The sequence below is a fragment of the Myiozetetes cayanensis genome, unplaced genomic scaffold, assembly GCF_022539395.1.
Source record: "Myiozetetes cayanensis isolate MyiCay16 unplaced genomic scaffold, myiCay2020 scf2-11, whole genome shotgun sequence".
NCBI classification, from domain to species: domain Eukaryota; kingdom Metazoa; phylum Chordata; class Aves; order Passeriformes; family Tyrannidae; genus Myiozetetes; species Myiozetetes cayanensis.
In genome coordinates, this window is record NW_026087411.1 from 78832459 (window position 1) to 78856811 (window position 24353).

At 42.3% G+C, this 24353-nt stretch overlaps 1 long non-coding RNA gene across 1 annotated transcript in view; it reads left to right on the plus strand.

Annotated features, from left to right (window-relative positions):
* Nucleotides 1-2214: 2214 nt before the first annotated feature.
* Nucleotides 2215-24353, plus strand: part of LOC126639845 (uncharacterized) — a 49381-nt gene continuing 27242 nt past the window's right edge. Inside the window, exon 1 of the long non-coding RNA XR_007628893.1 lies at nucleotides 2215-2250. This is a non-coding gene — a long non-coding RNA (uncharacterized LOC126639845). The remainder of the gene's footprint in view (nucleotides 2251-24353) is intronic.

Consider the following 24353-nt stretch of genomic DNA (forward strand, 5'->3'; position numbering starts at 1 on the left):
CTGAGGGTGAAAGGTATTCAGTTTTAAGTATCTTTTCTCCTCCATTAACCCATACAGTTGCACAGAGTCTACTCTATCCTCAAAATTTCATGCCTGGATCCAGTGAAAGATGCTAGTCTGACGTTTCTCTGAAGCTTCCTCAGGGGCCCTTCGGTTCACGAGAACACTGTTACCAAGAGATTAAATGAATTAAAAATTGATGACTGTTCTGTACTGAATGTCTTGCAGTCAAGGATATTTAAACAGATAGCAGGGAGGGTGGAGGGAAGATTGTTTGGCCAGAGTATTTTTTCCTGGTTTTAAATAATAGTTTTATGGGGGCAGGGAGGAGGATAATGGAGGGTGGAGCAGGGGGAGTATCTGCTAGTTCTGGGTAAGGAAATTCCTCTTATAAATGAAATATTGAGAAAGAATAGAGTATTCTACAAGAGGCACATTGCCTAAACAACACAGAAAGCACCCAGAGAGAAATCAAAGGATTTTGCAGATTAATGTTATTTGAACACAAAGCCTGTCCTGGCAGGGCTGGGCACTGGTGGGTGCTATCAAGGGAGCTCCCCTGTGGGGCTTTCTTGCAGCTTCTGGTGGTGGAGGAGAACAGAGCCCAGTGCCATGATGGTGGCCTGCTGTGGCTGCTTCACAGAAGGGCAGCGTGATAGGCAGAGTGAATGGAAGAACCATTTGTCCAAATCTACCAAGCTTTAGAGTTAGCTGAGATTTGCTGCTTCTGTAGTGTCTGCTGGCTATGGGGTCTTGCCTGGGCTGTGTAATGTTTTTTGTAACCATCTGGTGTGATGGTTCCTGGGATGGGAGCGTGTGCGTGTTGTGGCAGATGTTTGTGCCTCTGCTTTCACCAGTGCTGCTACTGGAGGTGCATGGAGGAAGGACTGGCCCTGTGACCCTGGCCATTTTAGGTATACTGCAGATTCAGGTCTGCTTCAAGTTTATGAAGCTGTTATGGTCCACATGACACCATGTTCAGTGTTCAGCTCTTTAAACCAAGACCAGAAATTTTTAAAAATGCTGGTGACGATGATTCCTTTGTTTTCTGGTTCCCTGTTGGAGGCAATTTTAAAGGAGTCCCTGTTGGAGGCAATTTTAAAGGAGACAGTTTCATAGTGTCTGCTCTGAACTTGTTGGGCATCTTTAAAGGTATAATGATCTGAGTACTCCAAAGCAACTCTCTTTTCTCAGACTGATGCTTGAACTCCATCTGCATCCCTAACTTCACCTCAGGAGATGCTGTCATGCACAGAAGGTAAAATGTGCATGCTCACAGATGACAACAATTTAATCCTGTTATGTCAGATCTGCTAAAAAACAGGGGTGTAAACTGATTTCTGTGCATAGTCTTTATGCCTTTATCCCACATGAAATGCCAGTAATTTTTGGCACTATTCCAGACTGGATTGATGACTGAGTGGCCTTCTCCCCTGTCCTTTACCTGCATAAATATAAAGACTCTGTGACAGTGTCAATGGTATCAGAGCACCAGTGGACCAGTAGAGAATGTTTTGTTTGCTGTGAATTTCCATGCTTCGAGATCCATTTGTTATGCATATGAGATTGGAATTCAAGTTCAGAAATACAGATACATGAAGCAAACTCCACAGATCCACTGGGCAAAATCCAAAGATCCAATGAGCAAAGTGCTACAGGTTCTCCATGTGTGCTTGGAGCAGGAGGGAGAGAACAGGAAAAAGTGAAGGAGAGCACTGAGGAGCACCTTGTTTACTATGCCTGTAATATAAGTTCAAACAAACGACAAAACTTGTGACAGCCAGTCTTGATTGAGAGATGAATAAATAGCTCAATAGGTCCTCAGAATAAAACAGAATTAAATCCTTGCTGTATGATTCAATATATTGTTTGACTCATTAAAATGAAAGGTCTCAGTGAACACCCAAGTTGCATTTTCTTGTTCCTTTTGAAACTACTAATTTCCTCAGAATTTAAAAACTGTTTTATTCTGAAAAGTGGCTATTATACCTGCATGTAAGCTAATATTATTATGCATCATCTCAGTTGTATTAAAGCCACAGTCTTTCAAATACTAAAATGTAATTCACCCAGTTAAAAAAACAACAATCGAGAATTTATTTTTCATTCTAATTTTCCTCCATGAAATGAGCCTGTTTTCTTTGGAGAAGAATGAGGAAGGAAAGCTTCAAATACATGCATGTAATTGCCTTCATTAAAAGCTGGCTGAATAGTCTTTATCCTGTGGGGTCTACTCCCTGTCTCTCTGAGGTAAGTTCCCATGTATTTTTAATGGGAAACTTATTACCAATCAAACCTGTATTCTTGCACTGATACATAAAAGTGGATGTCCTGTACTGTTTCATCATGTTGGGTCTCCTGGGAAGAGCAGCTCATTACCGCATCAACTGTCCCTGCCCTTTGCAAAAAGCCCCACCAAGGTCATATCAAGAGGTGATGGATAAAGGCGAGCTTTAACCCTTGACCTTGACTTTCCTGGTGCCGGGTGTTAATAAATCTACATTTAGGGGGTAGATGTTTTCTCCCAGCTGCTTTTTGTTTGGGAAACGGGGTGGCGTGCTGTCACACAACAGGTTGCATTTCCAAGGGCAGTGCTTGTTTGTCCCCACCACAGGGCCCTGCGCCGTCGTGGAAGGAGGGCTATGAACAGGGATTAGTCATTTGGTGGGGCTCAAGTCACGTGAAAATCTGAAATGTTTGTATATATGGGCTCTCCTGTTTTCACAAGGGAGCACTTCTTTGGTACCACAGAAAACAACAGGGTTTCTCCTCTTTCTACTGGAGCACAGGTGAGGCTGAAACAACATTCACCTCTGTAATTGTCTTCGGAGTGGTGCTTGAGGTGACCTTCAAGAGGCTAAAACATTTTAAAAGGGGATCCCCTCCCTGTCACAACCATGAGAAACCAGCACTGATGAGTACCAAGAGGAAACAATTCCTTTGAAAGGATTCAAAACCATAGGGATATCAGGAGCAGCCTTCAGCTCTCCTCTTTCTCAGCAGGCTCTTGCTGGGAGACCAGAAATCCTTTCCCAAAGTTCCATTGCTCTATGTGTCCAGGACGGAGAAACTCCAGTGAAGGAGAGGCCTCTCCTCTTGTCTGCCTTTCTTTTCCTGTTCCTCTGCTTAGTTTTCTCCAAATGCTCAGTCTTTCCTCTTATTTTGTCCATTCTCATCCCATTTTCCTCATCTGTCTTTAGTGAATAGCACCTCACTCCATCCTCTGCATCATTTTTCCTACGAGCTGTAATGCTGCTGGCTCTTACGTTTCCCAGTGGTAAAAGGGGCCATTTGGGGCACACCTGAATATAGATTAGAAAATAAGAAAATTAATGTCCCTGGCTGATGCAGGGTGCTTCTGAACACTTGGTTTCTTTTCTGATGGAAAGTATTGCCCTAAAACTTCCAGTGCATGAAAGCTGCCTGTGATAAGTGAGGTGGAAGAATTAGCTCCTGCATAGAGCTACTTTCAACGGCTTTGGGCATTTCAGTGCTGTCATCTTCTAGGGAAGTTAAATTGCTTTGTTCCCTGTGTCCAATTAGCTGTATAATCAACTTAGCAGAATGTGGAGCAGGAGTGTGCTGAGATTGGGTATAGTAATTTTGTCAGAGGATATGTTCAGATTCATCCCAAATTGGGGCAAGGACCCGTGAGGGGATCTCAGAACAGAGGGTAGAAATTATTATACCGAGCTACTTGGAGCATTTACAGAACTGAGCAGGGGTGGGGGAGGGAGAGGGGGAACTCTTTCTGCATGCTGGAGAAGAAATACCAGAGATGTCAGAATTACCAAGCCCAGAAATTAATGGCACAAACATTTGGTTTTTATTAATTCAATGTAAACGTTCAAGCTTGCTGTCAAAATAAAAAGCAACCAGCAAGAGCAATGAGTACTGAGCTTTAGAATTGCCAGCACTGGCAGGTAACTGCAGTTGGCTCTAGTATTGTCCCCTCTTGGGCTTTCTACGCAGCAAGGCTTTGTCCTGCGACTGTAATTTGTTTAAACTGATCTGTAACCAGAAACTCATTTATCTCTATCTCTTTGGGTTTCTGATTCTACATGGGATAAATAGTGGAAAGGAACCTTTACCCCATCTAAACCTCACAGCTTGTGCAAACTTGTTAGAGGAAGGATTCACAGCCCTGCAGTTAATCGGCCAGCACTTTGGAAAAGTGAGATCTTTCAGCACAGCTCCTTTGCAGTGGGCACCAATCCAACATTTGCTTGCATGATTGGCCAAGGTGACAACCAGTGTCAGAGCAGTTCAACAAGGCACAACCCTTTCACATCCAGGGCAGGGTCTCTGAGACATCACTGGCTTCATCCTGTTCTGTCTTTTCATAAATAATTCTGACAAATGTCCATTTGCTACTTGGATGAGTTCTCTCAAGCCCTGGCATATAGGGCAGAGATCAAAACAAAGGCCACGTGAATATGTCAGCAATCCATAAATTGGAGAAGCAAGAAAGGCCAAAGGAAATATAATGACCTTCTTCCAGTGAGGCAACTAAAACTGCAGTATGTTTTTCTTTCAGAGTAATCTGTAGAGCAAGGAGGCATAAAACAAGGTGGAGTGCTAATAAATAGAACAAAAATTGCCTTCTAATGACAAATTATTTAAAAGTATACCATTAGGTATACACCTGAAGGTTGTGCTGCCATTTAGTGGGACCTTGATAGGTGGGAGAGTTGAACGGAGAGAATCCTTACGAGGTTCAACAAGGGCAAATGTAGGGTTTTGCACCTGGGGAGGAATAACCCCAAGTACCAGTACAGGTTAGGGGCTGACCTATTAGAGAGCATCTCTGCAGAGAAGGACCTGGTAGTATTTGGTGGATGACAAGGTGACCATGAGCCAGCAGTGTTCCCTTGCAGCTGGGAGGGCCAGTGGTATCCTGGGGTACATTGGGAAGAGTGTGGACAGCAGGTCGCAGATCTAGGCAGGTGATCCTCCCCCTCTACTCAGCCCTAGTGAGGCCACATCTGGAGCACTGTATCCAGTTCTGATCTCTTCAGTACAAGACAAGGAGCTACTGAAGACGGTCCAACAGAGGGCCACAAAGATGATGAGGAGTCTGGAGCATCTCTCTTATGAGGAGAGACTGAAGGAGCTGGGCCCGTTCAGTCTGTAGAAGAGAAGACTGAGAGGGGATCTCATTAATGCATATAAATATCTCAAAGATGGTTGCTGAGAGGATGATGCCAGACTCTTTTCAGTGATGCCCAGTGACAGAATAAGGAGCAACGGACATAAACTAAAACACAAGAAGTTTCACCTCAAAATGAAGAACTTCACTGAGGGTGACACGGCACTGGAACTGGCTGCTCAGGGAGGTCGTGGAGTGTCCTTCTCTGGAGACATTCAAAACCCACTGGGATGACTTCCTGTGTAACCCAGTCTAGGTGACCCTGCCTTGAGGGAGGGGTTGGACTGAGTGAACTCCAGAGGTCCCTTCCAACCCTAACAATTCTGTGTTTCTGTGATTCTGTGACCAGGTCTTGAGGTACGTTTGACCCAGTTGGGCACTGCGATGGTTGCAGAGTATTGTCAGTAAAGGCTTTGCTAACTCAAGTATGAAGTCTTACACTTTTGAGCAAGCAGTAATCTTTTATCTTGTGGTCTGCTTCTTCACAATCTCTTCCCTTGAGCTCTGGCTGATTTTCAAGGAAGACATGTTTTTGTCATGCCCCTCCACATCGTTCTCATGTTTCGTCTTCTTCTCATTTATGACTGGGTACTCATATTTTGGTGCATTGGGTCCTCTGGCTGTGCTGGTCTGCTGCTGTGTAGTATGTCAAGCTTTGGGGTCAGGGGGGATCCTGGCACATCCGCAGTCTCTTTTCTGCAGTCATGGAAAATGAAAAGCTTGTGCCTCTATGACTGCATATGAAAGTGATATCAGTTTAGGAGCAGGCGGTGGTCCAGAGTTTCATGTCCAAAGTGTGAGACTTGATGGGTTTGTCTACATTCAGGGACTTCCCGTCATCTGCAGTTTCATCCTGTTTGATACAGGTCTCTGTCTGAGTGACAAGTGGTGTCAGCCTACTGCAGCAACAGAAGGTGAGGGGAATAGTTATTTTTAATGCCCTGGGGGCACCCTTTGTCCAGATTAGTCCTTTGTCCTCACCCCATATCACTGCCCTTTAAGATTCAAAAGTTGGCATGTGTCATCAGCAGGGTTATAGGAGGGGAAAAATAAACACGTTTTCTTCTCCCCCCAGCCACGTGGAAGCCAAACAAACTTTCCACCCTTCTGCAGACAGAATATAATATTTTCCTCCTGGTACTCTGCCAAGCAGAAACCTGTACAGGAAAAGGCATTTTGATAAGCCAGAGCAGGAGCTGTCTCTGTCTCCTAGGTCAGGGTAAGGTCAACACACATTAAATGAATGTTACTGGTGCTTCTGTTACAGCAAGGCCTAAGCAGTTCAAAGCCAGGCTGCATCATCTGTGGCTGAAAATAATTTGCAGTGCTGCTTCCTGAGCAGCAGATTGGCTTCCCATTACACAGGCTAATGAGAAAGTGTCACAAGTGGTCTCAGTAATAATCTTGCAGTAGACACCCCCCTCCCCCCACTTTTCAGCACACTTGCAGAGATTTTGACAGGGAATGAAGGAGGGAAGAAACGAAGGAAGGAGGGAGGAAGGCAGGAAGAAAGGCAGACAGGGAGGCAGGCAGAAAAGAAGGCAGGGAGGCAGGCAGGCAGGAAGGCAGAAAGGAACAAAGGAAGGAATGAAGGAAGGAAGATATTCTCACAACTTGTTCTTTTCTATCCTCAGCCTCAAAATACTGAACCCACAAATCGAAGCAATGGGATCGAGAGAACTGGAAGCGAGATGTGCATGTGCTTACATCATTACCTACTTGGCTGCTATTCCACTAAAGCTCTGAGCAAAGCAGAGCTGTTGGCTCCCAAGGGCAGTGTACTGAGTGTCTCTGGGACCACCTGATTACACTGTGGCATTTTAGGAATTCCCAGGTAAAGGTATCTATTTTTGAGGCTTGTCTTTTTCTGCTACACCTCTATATCACCTCTCCATGGATAGTCTTGTACCTAGCTGCCAACAATAGAGCAAATGGCCTTTGATCCCTGCAATCTCATGCCAGTTAGGAGCAAAAAATCAGAATTTGCATCAAAACAGAGATGAAAAATGCTGATCACAAACCTGAGTATACCACAGACCCTCATGCTTAAGATACAGTGAGGGAAGGTACCTGACCTTCAGATTGCAACAGCATGGGGGATCTTAATTGGGCTGGTGTCTCAACAACAGGGCTAAATTGTTACATTACAAACTCTTCTTGAACATGCAGCATATATCTTTTTGTATTTGGGCAGTTGAGGGGGCAGTACAGTGCCCTCTGCCCCTTAACCCCCTCTTTTTCCAATGCAGCTTCAGGGAGGAACAACAACAGCCTTTGTAATATATTGCCATGATACTGACAGGTCAAAAAGCATCTTGCTCATAAACCACTTCTTTCCAGGCTAAGGCCAAGGTTTACAAAGATTGATTTTCCTGACTTGCATGCTTCCAGGGGCCTTCACTAATTGCACTCCGTTTCTCATGAACCATTGCATTAACTCTGGCTTTCTAAAGGGCCCCACCAGAAACATTGCAGACATAAAACCACCAGAGTACACCACAACCTTGGAACAGAATTATTCCTTCTCTAATTTATTTGTTGCCCACTACTGTATATTATACATTATGTTGTAGAGGTTATGAGAGTGAGAAGTTTCCTACTGCTGCCTTCTGGGTCAAGCCAAAACCTCGGGGGAGGAGATGAAGGGAGGACAATTGCTTTTTCCCTAAGAAAAGGTGGGCATGGTACAGCTTTCCCAAATGAAGGTAGGATATGCAGTGGCCAAAAGGGGCATCAAGCAGGGAGCAGACTAAGAAGCATGTGAGAGAAGAAGGAGGCCTGTCTGACAGGGGAGCAGGCTTACTGCCAAACCTTGGTGAGATTTTTTTGGCTCAGAAAGCCAATGAAAGTTGACCAAGCACTGGAGGAATGTGCCTACCTTTCCAGGACCCAGTGGGTAAAGGGAAGGTTGTTTACCAGCCTTTCTAGTAAACCTTTTTCAGGCACTCAACCTAAATTTTCCCTATTGAAATAATGTACCTATCTTTGCGTGATTGTTTGTATGTTTTATTAAACCTAATTCTGTGAGAGTCTGGGATAATCTCATATCTTCTGTGTGATGGATTCAGCTGGAAGAGAGGAGATTGGAAGGTATGCTTCAAGGCTCTAGTCCATTTTGGACACACACAGCATGGAAAGAAAGTAGGGTGTGTTCAATAGAGAAGGTGGTTGCTATTAACAGCATCACTTGAATAAAGAGAATACACACAGGTACTATGCCCTACATATGCTCACAGGGCTCCAGGGGTGCTTGTAGGCTTAGGTCCCCTTCTGGTCCACAACTGCAGTACCATCTAATGTCTCACCTGAGCATCTTTACTGTAGTGTCACAGTTTGGTGACTCAGTGGTTCCTGGGCAGGTCTCACCCTGGCGAGGAGCCAGAAGCTTCCATCTGAGACTGAAGGAACCTCTGGGCCTGTGCACCAATTTTTCTGCAATCATGAAACAAGTCACAGATTCTGAGTCCAGAAAGCTAAACTAGGGCATTCTTTATGCTTAATCCTCACCAGAAGTCACAGTATATCCAGTACAACCTATGATAAATTACAGACTTCAGATGGAAGAACGAAAGTGTCAAAGATCAAAAAGGTGCATTCTTATCACTGTGCACCTGCCTTTTTCAGCATATGCCTGATTTGGATTCCCAATTTCATCTTTCTTCCAAAAAGTAGCTTTTGACCTAAAGTATCGCCTGGGTCAGGCTCTCTCTTTTCTCCAGAGGAAGTGATTAATATTATAAAGTTGAAGGGTTATAAAAGAAGTAAGTGTGAAGAATTCCTGTGAACATTTTCTTGGCCACTGGTAAAAAGTTTGCTTTATAATTGGCTGTGAGTGCTGTTTCAGAAACAGGCCAGTCTAACAGCATAAAACTAGCTGCCATCACCTCTCCTTTCTGCAGCAGATACTTGTACTGAGGCATTATGAGAATTTAAAAAGGGAGGGAAAAGGGACAGGGAGGAAACAAGACAGATATTCAAAGAGAGAACAGAATGAGGTGAGTGACACTGATGGCCCATCTGGTAACCTGAGTTTATAGTGGTTTGAGATTTCAGAGACATTAATACATAGGAGTTCTATACATTAATATATATTCTACATCTAATTCTAATTGGAGAAGAATGTTTTCCCCTTTCTATTAGATGATTGCAAGAAGACTTAGATTGTGAGTGCTGTGTCTGGCTGTTCATGGAATTTTGTTGAGGCTGGGTTAACCAGGAGACCCATGAAACTTGGACCTAGCATTTGGGAAGCAGCCTCTCAGCTAATCTGGGCTATCATGTCACTTAGCCTCAAATCTAGAAGAGACATTGAAACCCATAATAAAGCCCCAGGACTGACAGTCAGGATGTGTTACAGACAGGAACATCACTGTGGTTTAAGCTGTCAAAATACTAACCATGAATAATAAGAAGGGATAGTTGAAGGGAGGAAAGGTAGTAACTTCCAGGGTGTAACAACAGTTACAGGTTAATGCGTCCCTGTGGGTTAATCCATCTCTGTGGTCTCCTTGGCATTTCAAGTTAACCCCTGCCTTTGCCATAGCATAAAAATGGGGAGGCATAACTGCTCAGAAACAGAAAATATTTCAACCCCTGGGTTTTGGCTGATCTGTGTCATTAAATGTAAACTGTCCTTAAGCAGGCATCTTCAAGAGAAAACTACTGAGTGGGAGAGAAGGAGCTGAGACCTCTGTGGCTTGCCTTCTGGTGCTTCCTCTCTTTCAAAAGTGCATATGTTACTTTCCAGTCGGGTTTAAGAGAGAACCCCTACTGTTGAGAAGATTACGGGATTAAATAGAAAGGGCTCCACTGTAAAAATTTCTCTTCCAGCTGGTGCTTAGATGGGGTAGAAAGTTTTCTGAGATAGAGAGATACAGATATGTTGTGCATTCAGATATATTTGGCTTCTCTGATTAATTCAATGTTAATACAATGCCACATTTTCTCTTTGGAGAAAATTAGAGTAAGATAGTGCCACATGCTGTCAGTCTTTAGAGGAAATCACTAGGGACAATTGAAGTCCTGAAATTATTTCTTTCAGGCTTTTAGTTCAGACTCATGACTCTTCTCCCTTCCCCATGTAATTTTAACATTTTTTCTTTTAGTTTTATCACAAGTGTCACAATTACAAATCTATGGCTGGATAGAGTAGGTGGACTGTGAATTTTCTCTCTCTTCTGCTGGGTTAAGCTCTGCCTTTCAAGTTATTTTACACATAAAGACATTCAGCTGCCTCTGATCTTCACGAGCTTTCTCTTGGTTTCTTTAGAATACAAAAGTGAAGGGCTCACGCAATCCAAAGCCCATTGAAGTCAATGGTCCGTAAAGAATAGAATGCCTCTTTCTTACCATGTCTTTTTGGGGGCAGAGAGTGCAGTGCAGAAGACTGGGTGTATTGGGGAGGAAGAACTGTACCCAGCCTTTCCTCTTTGTCAGATGTTACAGGATTGCTAATACACTTTAAAGGTGGTTTGAGCTTAAAAACTCACCTAAAATGCAGAAACACATCTCATTTTGTAATACACTGAGCAGGCACCCTTGTGCAGTTAAGAGGGGTGTAAGAACAAACTGTGTGCTGGATTGACTTATCCCTATTATGTGGGAAATTGTGCGGTTCATTACCTACCTTTTGGTGAAGCATTTCCTCTTCCCATATTCCTTTCTCTTTTTGTCTTGCTCTACGCTATTTCTGCCATGTTCCTTCCTTGAATTTGTATCTTTTTCCCTTGCTTCCACTTTCTTTCTAGAGGGAGTGATCAAGGGGGCCTGTTAAGGACATTGCCATGTTCCAGTTCCAGTTTAAACATTATTATTACTGTGGACAAACCATTAACCTTTTTCCTCCATCTGACTCACATTCCCCCTATGGTTGTTTTATCTCATAAATCTGATTTTCTAGGATAGGAACCTTCAGAATTGCAAAGTTTTTCTGAAAATGAAACAAAATGAGTTCCCATCTCTTCTAAGTGCCTTGAAGGAGGATTATAAGGGCTGGTGCAGTCTCTGCACAACTACTTATTTGATTACAAGGGCAGTAGTGAGGACAAGGAGAAAAGATATCATATATTCTCTGTACAAGTCACTCATATTTTATAGTCATTTACTCTTTGTATTATAATTGGAAAAAAATCACCAGAACAGTAATTTCTCCCTATTTTCTTGGTAGCCACAACAAAACCCTTACAGATCCAAGATACATGTGTTCACATAGCTTGTCCTGAGCATGACTTAAACCAAGAAAAGGAAGGAACTTTACAGTTCTCCACTGTATCTTTTTCAGCTAAGGTTTTATCTTAATTTTTGTTTGATTGATTGATTGCTTTTGTGTTTTGTTTTGTTTTGTTTTGTTTTTAATGAAAATGTTTTAATGAAAGTTACTGGAGTTTCAGTGTCATTAATACTTGTGTGTTTGTTGATATGATCCATACTGTTGTGGACTGCAGAAGCGTAAGTTCTTCAGGGGCCAGTAGATCTCACTCTTCTCCAACCCCACCCATTACCGCTGTCAAGTAATAAATGAACTGGTTCCTCATGTCAGTTTAGCGTTGCTCGTGACCCATATTTTCAAGGATGCTTTATCAGGCTCCTTACCAGCGCTCTGATTCCCCAGCTCCTGCTCCCATGGCTCCCCGTGCACAGCCGGGGGGCCAGAGCAGGGCCCCAGCCAGCTGGAGGGTCCCAGCTGCTGTGCTGCCTCTCTGCAGCCGTGCAGAGCATTCCAGCCTCCGCTGGGCTGGTGTGCTGCTCCGCCTGCCCCAGAGCACACGGCTTGTCACTCAGAGAGGATTGACACGAGCCATTAGTCGTGACGGATGCACACTTGACTGGTTCTGATGGTGGTGTTTTCTTTCAGGCTGTGACATTATTGGAACAGATCACCTTTGTTTAGCATTCACCGTGCTCTCATTTGTCAAGCAGTTCTCTTGAAACAATGCGACGGTACAAAATTCCCAAATATGTCTATGTTTGAAGGAAGTTCTCTCCCTTTTCAGTCCTTCAGGTGCCACTATTAGGAGTTCAAACACCTTTGTGAAAATAAAGCTCGGGAAAAGCTTCCCAGCTTTAGTACAAACACTAAGTAGGATTTTCCTTGTTGTTCCTAACTGCTGGGAGCAATTCAACTGCAGGTCTTTCAGAGCTTTGACCTTTTATGACCGTAGCTTTGGACAAATTATGTTCCTAGTGGGGACATAACAATCTGGGTTAGAGGGGATTATCTGTGCAGACCCCTGTGTAGGGCATGTTCTTGGTCTCTGGAAAACTATCCACATTTTCCTCACTCTGCAACCCTAATGAGCAATCAAGCAAACTTCAGAGCCAGGGCAAGCAAGCTGGACCCATATAGAAGTGCAGTCTTGTATATGTAGAATCACAGAATCATAGAATCATCAAGGTTGGAAGGGACCTTTAAGACCATCCAGTCCGAACACCCACCCAGCACTACCACTGTAACCCCTAAAACACTAAACAAGATCACCCAGTGCCAGATCCAGATGCCTCTTGGACACCTCCAGGGATGGTGACTCCACCACCTCCCCAGACAACCTATTCCAATGCCTGACCACCCTAACAGTGAAAAATGTTTTTCTAAAATCTAATCTGAATCTCTCCTGCCTCAGCTTAAGGCCATTTCCTCTGGTCCTCTCAGGCACAGTAGAGACTGATCTTCACCTCACTACAACCTCCTTTCAGGCAGTTGTAGAAAGCAATGAGCCCCCCTCAAGATTCCTCTTCTCCAGACTAAACAAACCCAGCTCCCTCGGCCCTTCCTCACAGGACGTGCTTTCTAGACCTTTCAAAGCCTTGTTGCCCTTCTCTGGACAGCTCCAGACACAGGGCTCATGCATGCACAGTTCTGAAATACAGCAATAAGCCAATAGTGCTACTATAAGCTGGAAATGGTGAAAGATCAGAGAACTGCCTGCCACTGAGTACAGTATGTATATTGTGGGGAATATATCCAGGAAAGAAACAACAAACAATCCTTTTAGTAGCAGAAACCCAATAAAACATTGTTGCAGTGCACCATATATATCAGCAAGCCCAAACTCACAGGAGTTATGTGGATATACAGAATAAAAACCAGCTCAAGGTATCACAATACCTTTTCATGCTCAGATAGGCAATTATTTTCTCACTTTTAAGAGAAATAATGCTTTTTTAAAACATCAGTGAGCTGAAAATGAAGTATGTTTTCAAGATTAAAGGGGAGAGATTCCTGGTCGAACTGGAAATCTTTGTGTAATTGTCTAAATCTTAAACTTCTTCTCCACTCATCTCCCCAAATACCTTCCATTCATTTCAATTCTAGAGGGATTTTTTGTTTCCTGTTGACTGCTAGAGAGCTGCTAGGGGCTACCTAGAGCAACTCAAAGCAGGACTGTCACCTACAATAAATTAGATCATCTGTGTCTTTGTTTAGGTGGGTTTAGAGATGATTTGTGGCATTGCTGTTAACTACCAGATGTCTCTGTACTGTGCTGGGGATGGATTCCCGCAGAGGTGGGCTCACTTCTTACAAATATGGAAAATAACACATTCTGGCGGGTTTTACTATGCCTGCTCAGTATGGCTCACTGTAACAGTACACGTGCACACATTGGCAAAGAAACTGTCAATTAAGATATCTCACCATAGTATAAAGCTCCTGGACACTAAGAATATTGGTATTTATGGTTCCACACCACACCTGAGAGCAGTACTCTATGGAACTATCAAGGAACCTGATTAGTATAATGAATTTTGGTTCCATCCAGAAGAGGTAACAAATCAGTTTGCTGAGCCAGTATCACCTGATGAGTAAGCAGGACCATAGTAGTTCCTGGTGAAACTAAAGGAGGAAGAAAACCCTCACTGCAGAAAAATAAACTTGCATGCTCAAATATACACTGCATGCGCACAGAGAAACTGAGCTTTGTTATTGTGCTCAGCAGGATCATGTAGTGATAAAGTGGGATTGCTCTGGCATTTCAGAATCGCTGTTCTGTGTTGTAGCACGGTCCTCAAAATGTCAGAACCTTGAGGAAGTGATGGACTGGTTTCTCAGCAGAAGTAAATCCCCAGAGCTACCCTGAGTGCACTGATTTGCACCATGTGGAGATTCTGGCACAGTTTTAGACCACAAAGAAAAGAATTATTTGGGGAACTAAGTTTATTAAATTTTAAATAAAACCTCTACTTTTATAAAACTTGCATATTTCCTTATCTTTATTTATAAAAGGTGCATTTGTGTAGAGAAAAGTTGGACTTTGCTAACTCTCTTTGCACAAAACAGCACAAGCCCCTACATGGCTGTGTGTGATTATTACATTAACACATCTCTATGGTTACACCACAGAAACCTTTAAGTGTGAATGCATTTTTTTTTTTTAAGTACCAAGATGTTCCTGATGGAAAAAAAATGACCTCTTCTTGGCTCCTGAGATAAAGTCAGGGATGTGATTAATGCTGACTGTATTCCACAGTTTTTCCCTGAAGACTAGCTATTAATATTTTCCGGTGATGTATGTCCTTTCACTTAACCACAAATGGGTGGTCAGCAAGATATCTAGGCCCGCATTTTGTCTTAAGAAATCACTTTCACTGTACCATCACACGTAGGGCCTTTGACTTAATACTCAGGGACTATCTCTTCCAAGAATGCATGAATGGACACCTCATCTCATCTTATTTTTTTTTCCAGTTAGCTGCCATTTAAAGCAGATTCAATAGCCTGTGAAAAGGAGGGTATTTCTAGATTTAGTGTATTACTGGGTTAACTCACAGTGGCAAGCTACTGAAAAGCTTTACACACCAGTTACTATCTGTTCTTTGATGTACAGCCTTGCAAAGCTGTTTTGATTTGTCTTTGTTTTTGGTTCCATCAGTTGTATCATTGGATTGGCCCAGCAAAGTAGCTGACACTTTCAGAAGGATCCACCTCTCATTTTCTTTTAAGCGAGCTTATTAACCAAGCAGAAAAGTTACTGGGATCCAAAGCTGTACTTTGTTACATAGATGTGCACAAATAAATAAATAAATACATCCCTGAAACAAATTGAACCGCAATAAGAAAAAAGTGGCAGAACAAACCAGGATACTGATGGGTGAGACAAATTAAATAAAAGGATTGAAAGCATATCTGGTTAACAGAGGGGTGCTCACTCCTCACTCTGTCCAGTAACTTTCAGTTTTTACTCAAGATCTATGAATTTCTTATGGTTCTCTCTAGATTCTTAGGAAAGTCTCCTTTCTTCTACAAGCTCAAACTGAGATTTAGGCTTTGCTTCCTGCTACAGGCAGTCCTTTCTATCCACATAGACATTTCTTCATCTGCAGTGTGGCACTGCCCACTCTGTTCCCAGAGTCTCTGCCATGCCACTCTGCTACTGAGAAGAAACAATGTCTCCCTCTTGTTGCTTCTCCAGGGATTTCACCTCATCTGGCAGCTCCTCCTGTGCTCCTCCCCATTGTCACAACCTTAGCAGAATATCCTGTCCTCATCCTGGCCTCCATCCTGCTCAATGCTGTAGAAACGTGCTACAGGAAGAAATTTTTTGCATTGGGCACTAAAAGCATTGGGTTTACAATTCACCTTTGCTGTCTCCCCACTATTGTTCATTATAACAACATTGATTTCTTTTTAAATGTGATTGCAAGCTGCACAGGAGTGGGGAAACTTGCAGCTGAACAACACCTTGCACAGACAAGGAGCTGCTCTTTGCCAGACATCGTGGGGATATCCTCACAAGAGATCAGGGCAATAAGGGGACAATGGAGGCAGCTGTGAGGGAGGTTTAGTGTGCCAATGGTCCTAAAGGGGTGGGACCTGCAGTTTTGGGACAAGCAGGCTTATGATTTCGAAGTTAATGTCTACCAGGATGTTTTCTGTCTCAGCTCTATTTATATATAAGTTTTTATATGACACCATACCTGGATTAAAAATTCTCCAGATGTGGTGTCACATCATTTTGTCTTGTTATTGATCTTCTCTCTTTCCCTTCTGCCCATTGATTGCTCATTCTGTGTCCTGGTGCCCAAAAACTAAGGTGTCCAGTTAGTGTCAATTTTGCAATGTATAGTCTTTAAAAAATTATCTTCTGTAATTTATAGTCATGTGAATGTACATGTTCAACCCTGCAATGATTGGACCATCTTGTCACTAACAGATTTGAATCAAGAGCATGTTTGTTAATGAATTAGTGTCTAGTCCTTTAATGATAACCCAAACACCTCAGTTCACTTCTTTAAAATCATTGGTAAGACTAAAGTTTGCTGGTTTCCTTCCTGTAAACAAGGGACAGAATGTAGAAGCCAGTGAGCATGCCCCTGGTGTCTGGGTGTCCTGGGCTGTATCAGGGAGGGCTTCAGGCAAATCTCACGACCAAAACCATAAAGTATGAGGCACAGGGTCATGTATGATTTTTCCCCTTGAAGAGATTTTTTATGCGCTGGGAAAACAGGGCTCAGCTGTTGTACACACACCTGCACTAAAACTGACTCTTCACCTCTCTTTGAGTAACCATTTTGACAGAAAAGATAGTATTTCTGCCTTTGAATAATTTTCATAAAATAAAGGGTAAAAGTGTGCTCCTTTGTAAAGAGCTAACAGCAAGTGGTGTCCCTCACTCTGAAAATTTTCTTGAAAATGCCTGTCCCCCAAAGACACATAATAATAGTCCTGTTGCCAGGAAGCAATTGATATCTTCATAGAAAGAGCTTAATAAATTGAAGCACAGTGGTCAGCTTCTCAGCAAAAATGTCAAAGAAGGGTAGGTATCAGGGAGAAACTATAGTAGCATGGGAGGCAATGTATGAGTCCAGACAAATCAATTCCTGCCACAATTTACCATCCTAAAATGGTATGAAAATGAAGGTGAGCTGAAAACCTAAAATAAGATTTTTGGAAGAACTATACAGTTTAATGGACATGGTCAGAGTAGGTAAAGCCACAAATTTCATTTAGTTGTGCATTGGTTTTGTATCTTGCAAGACTCAGGACTCATGAATAATGTCTAATTAACTTTTTTTTTCCTGTGATTTTTTCCTTTCAGTGTCTGCAAGCTCCAATTGCACAATAGTCCATATGAGCCAGGAAAGTTAAGGTATTTGTAAGCAAGTTCTCCTAGACATTACAGTGATAGCAGTGATCATATAAATCACCCAGCTCACTCACTGTTGTGAAATGGTAAAAAATAAATAATGTTTATTTTTAACTTAGTTCACTTCAGCTGCTAGTAACTGAATGAGAAATATTAGAGATGAGAATGTTCTTCCTAAATATTGCCCAGATCATGATACTGATTTCAAAGGATGACTCCCTACTTAAAGCAGTCGTTCTGCCTCACAAATGACTGGTGGCTTGCTGGCAAGCTTGGTGGCTGATGACTTGCTGACTATACCAGCACTGTCTACCTAGAATGGCTTTAATCGGGGAACAGGCTCCAAATCAGAGACAGCCTCAAGGAGTAACAGTGATATTTGGATTTACATGTTCAAAGAATCCTAGATTTAAGTTTTCCATCCATCCATTTTAGTATATTTTAGAGGTATTTACAAACTGCAGCTAAAGTTGCAGTTTTTGGATTTAGGCCCTTTAAGACTGCTGTTTGTTTGTAATTTTTAACTGGTTCGTCAAGAGTTTTTTGGTCTCTTTTATCTGTAAAGACACAGCAGAGTTGATTTAATCTCTAATGGCAAAAGCAAGGCAGAGAGGTGTGCTCCTTCTGTTGCTTTCAGAACCAAAAATGTCATCTACCACACCAGCTGAAACACAGATCTTCAAATTTAGATGTCTGGAGCACAGTTTAGCTGTTCCTACCTGTCTTACTCTGATATTTGAAATACTTTGCAGTGTGAGCACCCAGGACTATTGCCTCCTTCCTAATGTACCCAGTGTTAGAGACCCTGTGCTCTCCATGGTAACACTCCTTTATTAGCTTTTGGATAGTACTTGAAGCCCTTTGAGCAGGCAAGGCTGTATACAAGACTACAGAAGGTAGATCTGACCAAGGTTTTTGTAGAAAATGTACATCTTTTAGGGTTCTTGAGCAATGTTTTATGTCTCAATGAAAAAGACAAGCTATGTTTACCCTTTAGGAACAACAGATGGTTATTGTAGGGTGTGGGGAGAACAAACACAGATGAATGGGTTGTTTCCAAAGAGGATTTTAGTATACATGGAAATTAGAAATACGTGGGGATGAAGGTGAATAAAAAAGTTTTTAGGAGGAAATATGATCACATATATCATACTATTACGCAGACAAATTCTCAGTCTGGAGCCACGCCTGTTCAGGTCATATTTTAAACAGCTGACCTGGACTTCCAAACTGAGATGCATGAAGAGATGGTAATATTGTGTCTTTAGGTGCTAAAGTGCATTTCAAGAAGCTTAAACTACCTTAAGTCCCACTTTCAGAACAAACTTTCCCAGGAAAGGAGTCGTACTGATAGCTGTAGGGCTGTTCTGTGGTGATAGTGAAAAATGACTGACTTGTTAGCAAAAGGGGAAGGATGAGACACAAGCAAGTGCCTTAAGGTATCCTTCAGTAGAGGAAATATGGGAAATTTTGGAATCCCTATTCAGAGGCTTAGACCTACCATGTAATCATTAGGAAAATTCCATTAATACACTCAAGTTCTCTTACCTCATGAAGATGTCAAGGTTTCCAGATCTCAAGCCACTGTCTCCATCAGAAGCAGGGCTTTCTTGTTCTTCTTGCTCATACCAGAGCAGATCCCAGGCTGCATCAGTGCTGGGGCAAGAAAGTTCACTGGGAGTCTTAACCTGGTGCAGGCATAGCCCTGATGGTTATGAGGTATATTAAAGGATACAGGAAATAAGGCCCATTTCTTCTGCTCACTAAAGCATTAATTCTCTACAATGAGAAATAAAAAAAATAAGACCTATGTGAACAGGGAAATACAAGTTGAAATGGGTTCGACCCACTTTCTTTCTTTTCTTATGAGGCACCTCCTAAATCATGCCAGGGAAGATGGATTATACTTTCAGTCATGAGATAAACCTGTAAACTAGTTCTTGTCTGCAGCACTTGTGTATTATAGATCTTGTGTCTCCGGAAAGATGAATAATTACAGTCCCTGGGGAGATACTCTTTCAAAAACGCAGTCATCATGGATTCTGTGGTGTGGGATAGCTGTATGGACAACAGTGATAAAACGATGAGCCTTCTTGTCCCCAACAGGCATGAAAGTCAAATGGGAAGAAAGAACAGCTCTCGTTAGATTAATGAGTGAGGCTTCCAATTTCTGGACAAGTTTCTGTTTCCTTTGCTTTGATGAAATAAATACCATTTGATAAGGACAACCAAGCACCATCAAATCAAACTGTGGCATAAACCAATTGCATAGGCCTTGATTTAAAACAGGCTTCTTCCAACACAATGTCCTATGGAAAGAATGGATCCTTCAGAGTAAATTGACTGGATTTTCTTTGCCTCTTTTTTCTGTTTGGCAATCTGTCTTCATTGAAACCTTGGTGAATCCGATAACAAAACCTAATATGTTGTGCATCGTAAATCTGTAGCATATGTCATGGATGAATTCTTCCATGTGCATGTGACATTTACCCTATATTTAGAGTTTCAGGCATACTTCATATCCAAGTGCTACATGAAGAAGGCTTTACAAGAATTCCCTTTGGGTGTATGCTCTGAATGTAACATAGAGAGATGCTACACAAGGTCTCTTTTCAGGAGCCTTTTTTGGAGCAAATATTTGAAGTGTGTATTGTAAAGAAGTGCAGAAGACACAGCCATGGTTACGAAGCAAATGAGCTTTTTAAGTCAAGGCATCTTTTGGGGTAGACAGAGAGTTCCTTGCTACCATGCATGCAAAAATCACTAAGTGATACTTCTCTGTCTGCTGGTGTTTGTTGCCACTGACCCACCCTGCTACCACTGAACTGGCACACTTGTATTCCTACTTTCCTACTCTGCATGTTACTAACAGGCACAATGGTCACAGAGACCCAGCTACCCTACCACCAAGAGATCCCATGCACTCAAAAGGGAGCAGAATATAGTCAAGCTTAAATTGCCTTTGCCTGCCAACAGTATTCACCATCATACTCCATTTTACAAAGAATCAGACCTCGCTTCATCAATGCGTTGGCCTAGAATTGATCTGGGTAGAACAAAGGAGGTGGGATTTAATAACTATGCAAGTCAAAATGACCTTTCCAGAAAGGTGACAAGAGCTGCAAGTTGCATAGAGACACAGACCTTGAAATCTTTGCACACATGCAAGGAAAGCTCACCATTTTGCCTCTGGCTTTTGGGCTCAAAGTAGGAAAAGGACCAGAGTTGTCTTCAGCTACCTCATTAAATGAAAGCACAGCTACTCTCCCAGGAGCAGGGAGTAGAGTGTTTGTCACTCTCCAGCTTAAATGATACATTTCAAAGCCACTGTTGTTAGCCACACAATGCCTCAACCTTGAAAGGAGTTTCTGTGAAGGAAAACTTGAAAGTGTAAAGTATCTTCTAGCTTTAGGAAGACAAAAGATGATCAGCATTTACAAAGGTTAGAGCACAGACACAATAGGGTGCTATTCAGGACAAGCATTTAGATTTTTATTACTGGTTGTATTATTGCTACCACCAGTACTTTTGTTATTGTTATTATCATTAGGAAGGCAAACACAAAAGATCTGTGAATATGCTCCTCCATATACAATACCTCATCTCTCTAGAATGACAACGATTATACAGAAATAGAAGGGAAAACAGCAGTATGAAGTTAAGTCTCAGCATTTAAGCTTCATCAGTCCTTAGGCAATGACTCTGTGACCCATCCAAAAAACAGGATATATTGATTAGACATGAGAACATTAAAAGCACATACCTGCTAAAGCTTCACACAGATAAGGTCCAGATAAGGTCTTGTCCAATTTTTATCATGTTATACAATACAAAATTGCCTGAAGTAGCATTAATAAACTATATTTGAACTGATCATTGCACCCTTTCTATCTTCACACAGCATTTAAAATTCACATCAATATCACTTTAGGTCATAATCAATAACAAAGCTCTTTCAGCTTGTCTTATTTTGAAGACCAGATATGAAAAAACTGAACCTTTCCATGATATCTCTTAGGACTCAAAATCCCATTTTAAGACACTTAAAAAAAAATCCCAATGTTATATCAAGTGCCAGCATTGACTTGAGGGGATGATGGTGTTTCTCCCAGTGTCTCTGGCCATGGTCCATTTTCTGGTGGTGAATTGTCCCATATTGTTTTAGAAAATAGCATTTAACCACTCAATACTTTGCTCGTGGAGACTGGGTCACGGAGCAGTGTTCTGTCAAGCAGTTTGAAAAGGGCAATAGCTTGCAGAGTGCAGACAAAAAACCAACGACAAACAAATAAAAGGAGATTAATCCCAGGCCAAAAAAAAAAAAAAAAAACAAAAAAAAACCAAGAAAAAAAAAGGGGGGGATTTGCAAAATCCCAGATATTCTGGAGCTTTTGGCTTGTTTCTCAGAATGAGTCATAAAAGAAGTCCAAGAATGGACTCATTCTGTCAAGTTCACAGCCTGACAGGATGCTGCATAGTCATTCTAGAAAAAAACTTACCAAGATGTGTGCAGCCTGCAGTAGTCCAAGTAAAGAGCAAAGACACCCTCATCCCACTGTGCTTCCTGCATCCCCTCCATGTTCCCAGGTACGGATCCTACAGGAGAAGTGACCCTCAGCTGGTCCCAGGTGGAGGGAAGGGAGGAGAAGTGTAAAGAACCGGTGGGCTAGCCGGCAGCTGGATTGCATTACATGTTTGAGGGGCATTTCTGCTACAGTGAGTGATAATATGAAGTGAAGAAAGGAAAAGATATCGTGTAAGAGTTTCCTGTGAGGTGTATGAGACAGGAGAAATGGCTTTAAAAATTCCTGTGAGCTAAGAAACTATGTTCAGTTCTCACCACTATGGATATTCTTTCAACAGCTGAAATAAAAAAGCTGTTAGCAGAGCTGTGAGAGTTAGCTGGAGTGGCCATCAGAGAGGTGAGCAGCAGGAGGAGTGAGGGAGCAGGTTATAGAAATAAGTCACTCCATCAGATCAGATCAGTCTAAATCAGGCCTTGCACCTTGTGAAAAATTAATAGTCTCAGACTGAGAGGGAAGGTTACAGCATGATGGGAAAAGCAACCCACTGGCCTCCTCCAGAAGACTGAAATTGTTCAAGCTCCAGATATATTTATCAATTAGTTATTGCAAGTCTGCCTTGTCAGGGTGGATTTTTTTCTTCCTTTAAAAAGAATATTGCCTATCATTAATTTTATCCCCATTTGCAATGGATTCAGCTCTTCAAACATGAGAAAGTGCACTTCAGTTTTTCTGGATTTTTCTGGGGAGAACTTCCCTAAAATTTGCACCTTGTGTCTGCAGCTGCCAACTGAGTCTTGGTAGGAAGGAAACACACTCTTAGTTTTGAAGGCTACCAGCTTTGCATGCACTCATCTGTTATTAGGGAAAAATTTTGCCCTGAGGTTTATAAAACTTTGGAAGAATTGTAACCACTGACAAGTCAGGAACTGCTACTGCCCTTCTCTGTATACTATGGGTTGACAGGGTCACCAGGGAATAGGCCAGTGAAGGAAGGCTCACCAGGGTCATTCCTCCATTGACCATGTGCAAAGGAAAGGAGCTCAGTTTGCTCCAGGAACACCCTCCTCTTTCAGCAAAATCTCAGCATCATGCTGTAGTGTTCCCAACATTACTGATGCCCTGTCCTAAGCATTGAGTTTCTATATTTCACTTATGGTTGACCACCTACCTTGCTTAGTAGGATGTGATAGAGGAGGGTGGTGATTTGGCCTTGCAAGGGGAAGTCTGAGAGGTCACTTTTGTGACCTCAGTCAGCCACACGACTTCTATGGCAGCCACGGTGGTGTACAGTCTCAGCACACCACTTTGAATTTCAAGATTTTTTAGAGAGCTCATATTAAGGCAACAGGAAGGTGAGGAACATCTATGGGATATTGCCTGCTTTATCAATATACAGGTGTAACATACCCTGCAATACAGGTGATTAATTGTTATACAGAGTGATGGAGAAAGAGCAAAAGAGGGGGAGAAAGTCTGCTAATGCCAAACTGGTGGATTCAGAAATTTTCTGGATGAGGACAGGAATCCTGGACTCACAAAAGCTAGATGTTTCCAGGAAGGGATTTTCTCACATTTCTATGTTTTGCTGTTCAGAGAAAGAATGTTTTGTTTTGCTCTGTTCTGTTTTTAAAAAAATACTGGTTTCCGTTCTTGATATGGCTGCTGTTCAATTCCATCCTGCCCTGCAGGCCTTACCTTCATCTCTGAAACAAACATACCTGAATCTCCTTGCATCTGGGAGAACACTAACCTCCTAACATATTTTACCAAAATCAGGCACTGACCTGTGGAAATAAAACATAATTCCAGAGACTACATTTTCACACGTGGCCTTTGCCTTATCATGATGCTCCTCCTTGCCTCTTCCATGCTGGTATGCAAGGTAGGGAGGTGCTTGTATAGTCTGTAATATTTTAAAATATTTCAGAGGTGCTATATAGCAATAGAAGAATTTTAGGTACCAGCTGGTGCGTACGAGCGTGTGTGTGTGCACATGCACACCCATCACCCTTGCCTACCGGATTAAATATACATGAGGGTTGCTCAAGTGTTTATCAGTTCTTTCCAGTGGCTGAGCTGAAAAAATGTTCTTGTAGATTATTGTGCTGAGATGTGTCCTTTGGAGGTAAAGGGCATAAATATTTTGACTGCATCCTGCATGCATATATTTATCCCACCTAGAGTTACACCAATTATTTTACCCTCTGAAATCACTAAACTGAAGAGTTCCCTTATTTATCTGAGCATCCAGTATAGGGCATGAATTTTCTTTGACTTCTTTTTTTGATACTGTCCACCAAAGGAAGAGGTTAAGGTGGTAAACATGGCACAAACCATATATGTGCTCAGGACTGCAGAAAGATGTGTAGGAAAACGAGTGAATAACACCACCCCAGGGAGCTGCAGGGAGCATTGATTCATGTGCTCTTCTGCTGGCTGCTGCCGATCATATCCCCAGTGGAAATCCTCCAGGTCACTGAAGAGGTGAGCCCTTATCACTTCCCCAGAGCATGGCAGTCACTTTGCATCTCCCTGCTCCAGATGGGGCAAGTCTGCAAAGTCTTTGTAAGGATTTAACTGTCAGGAGCACCAACTGAG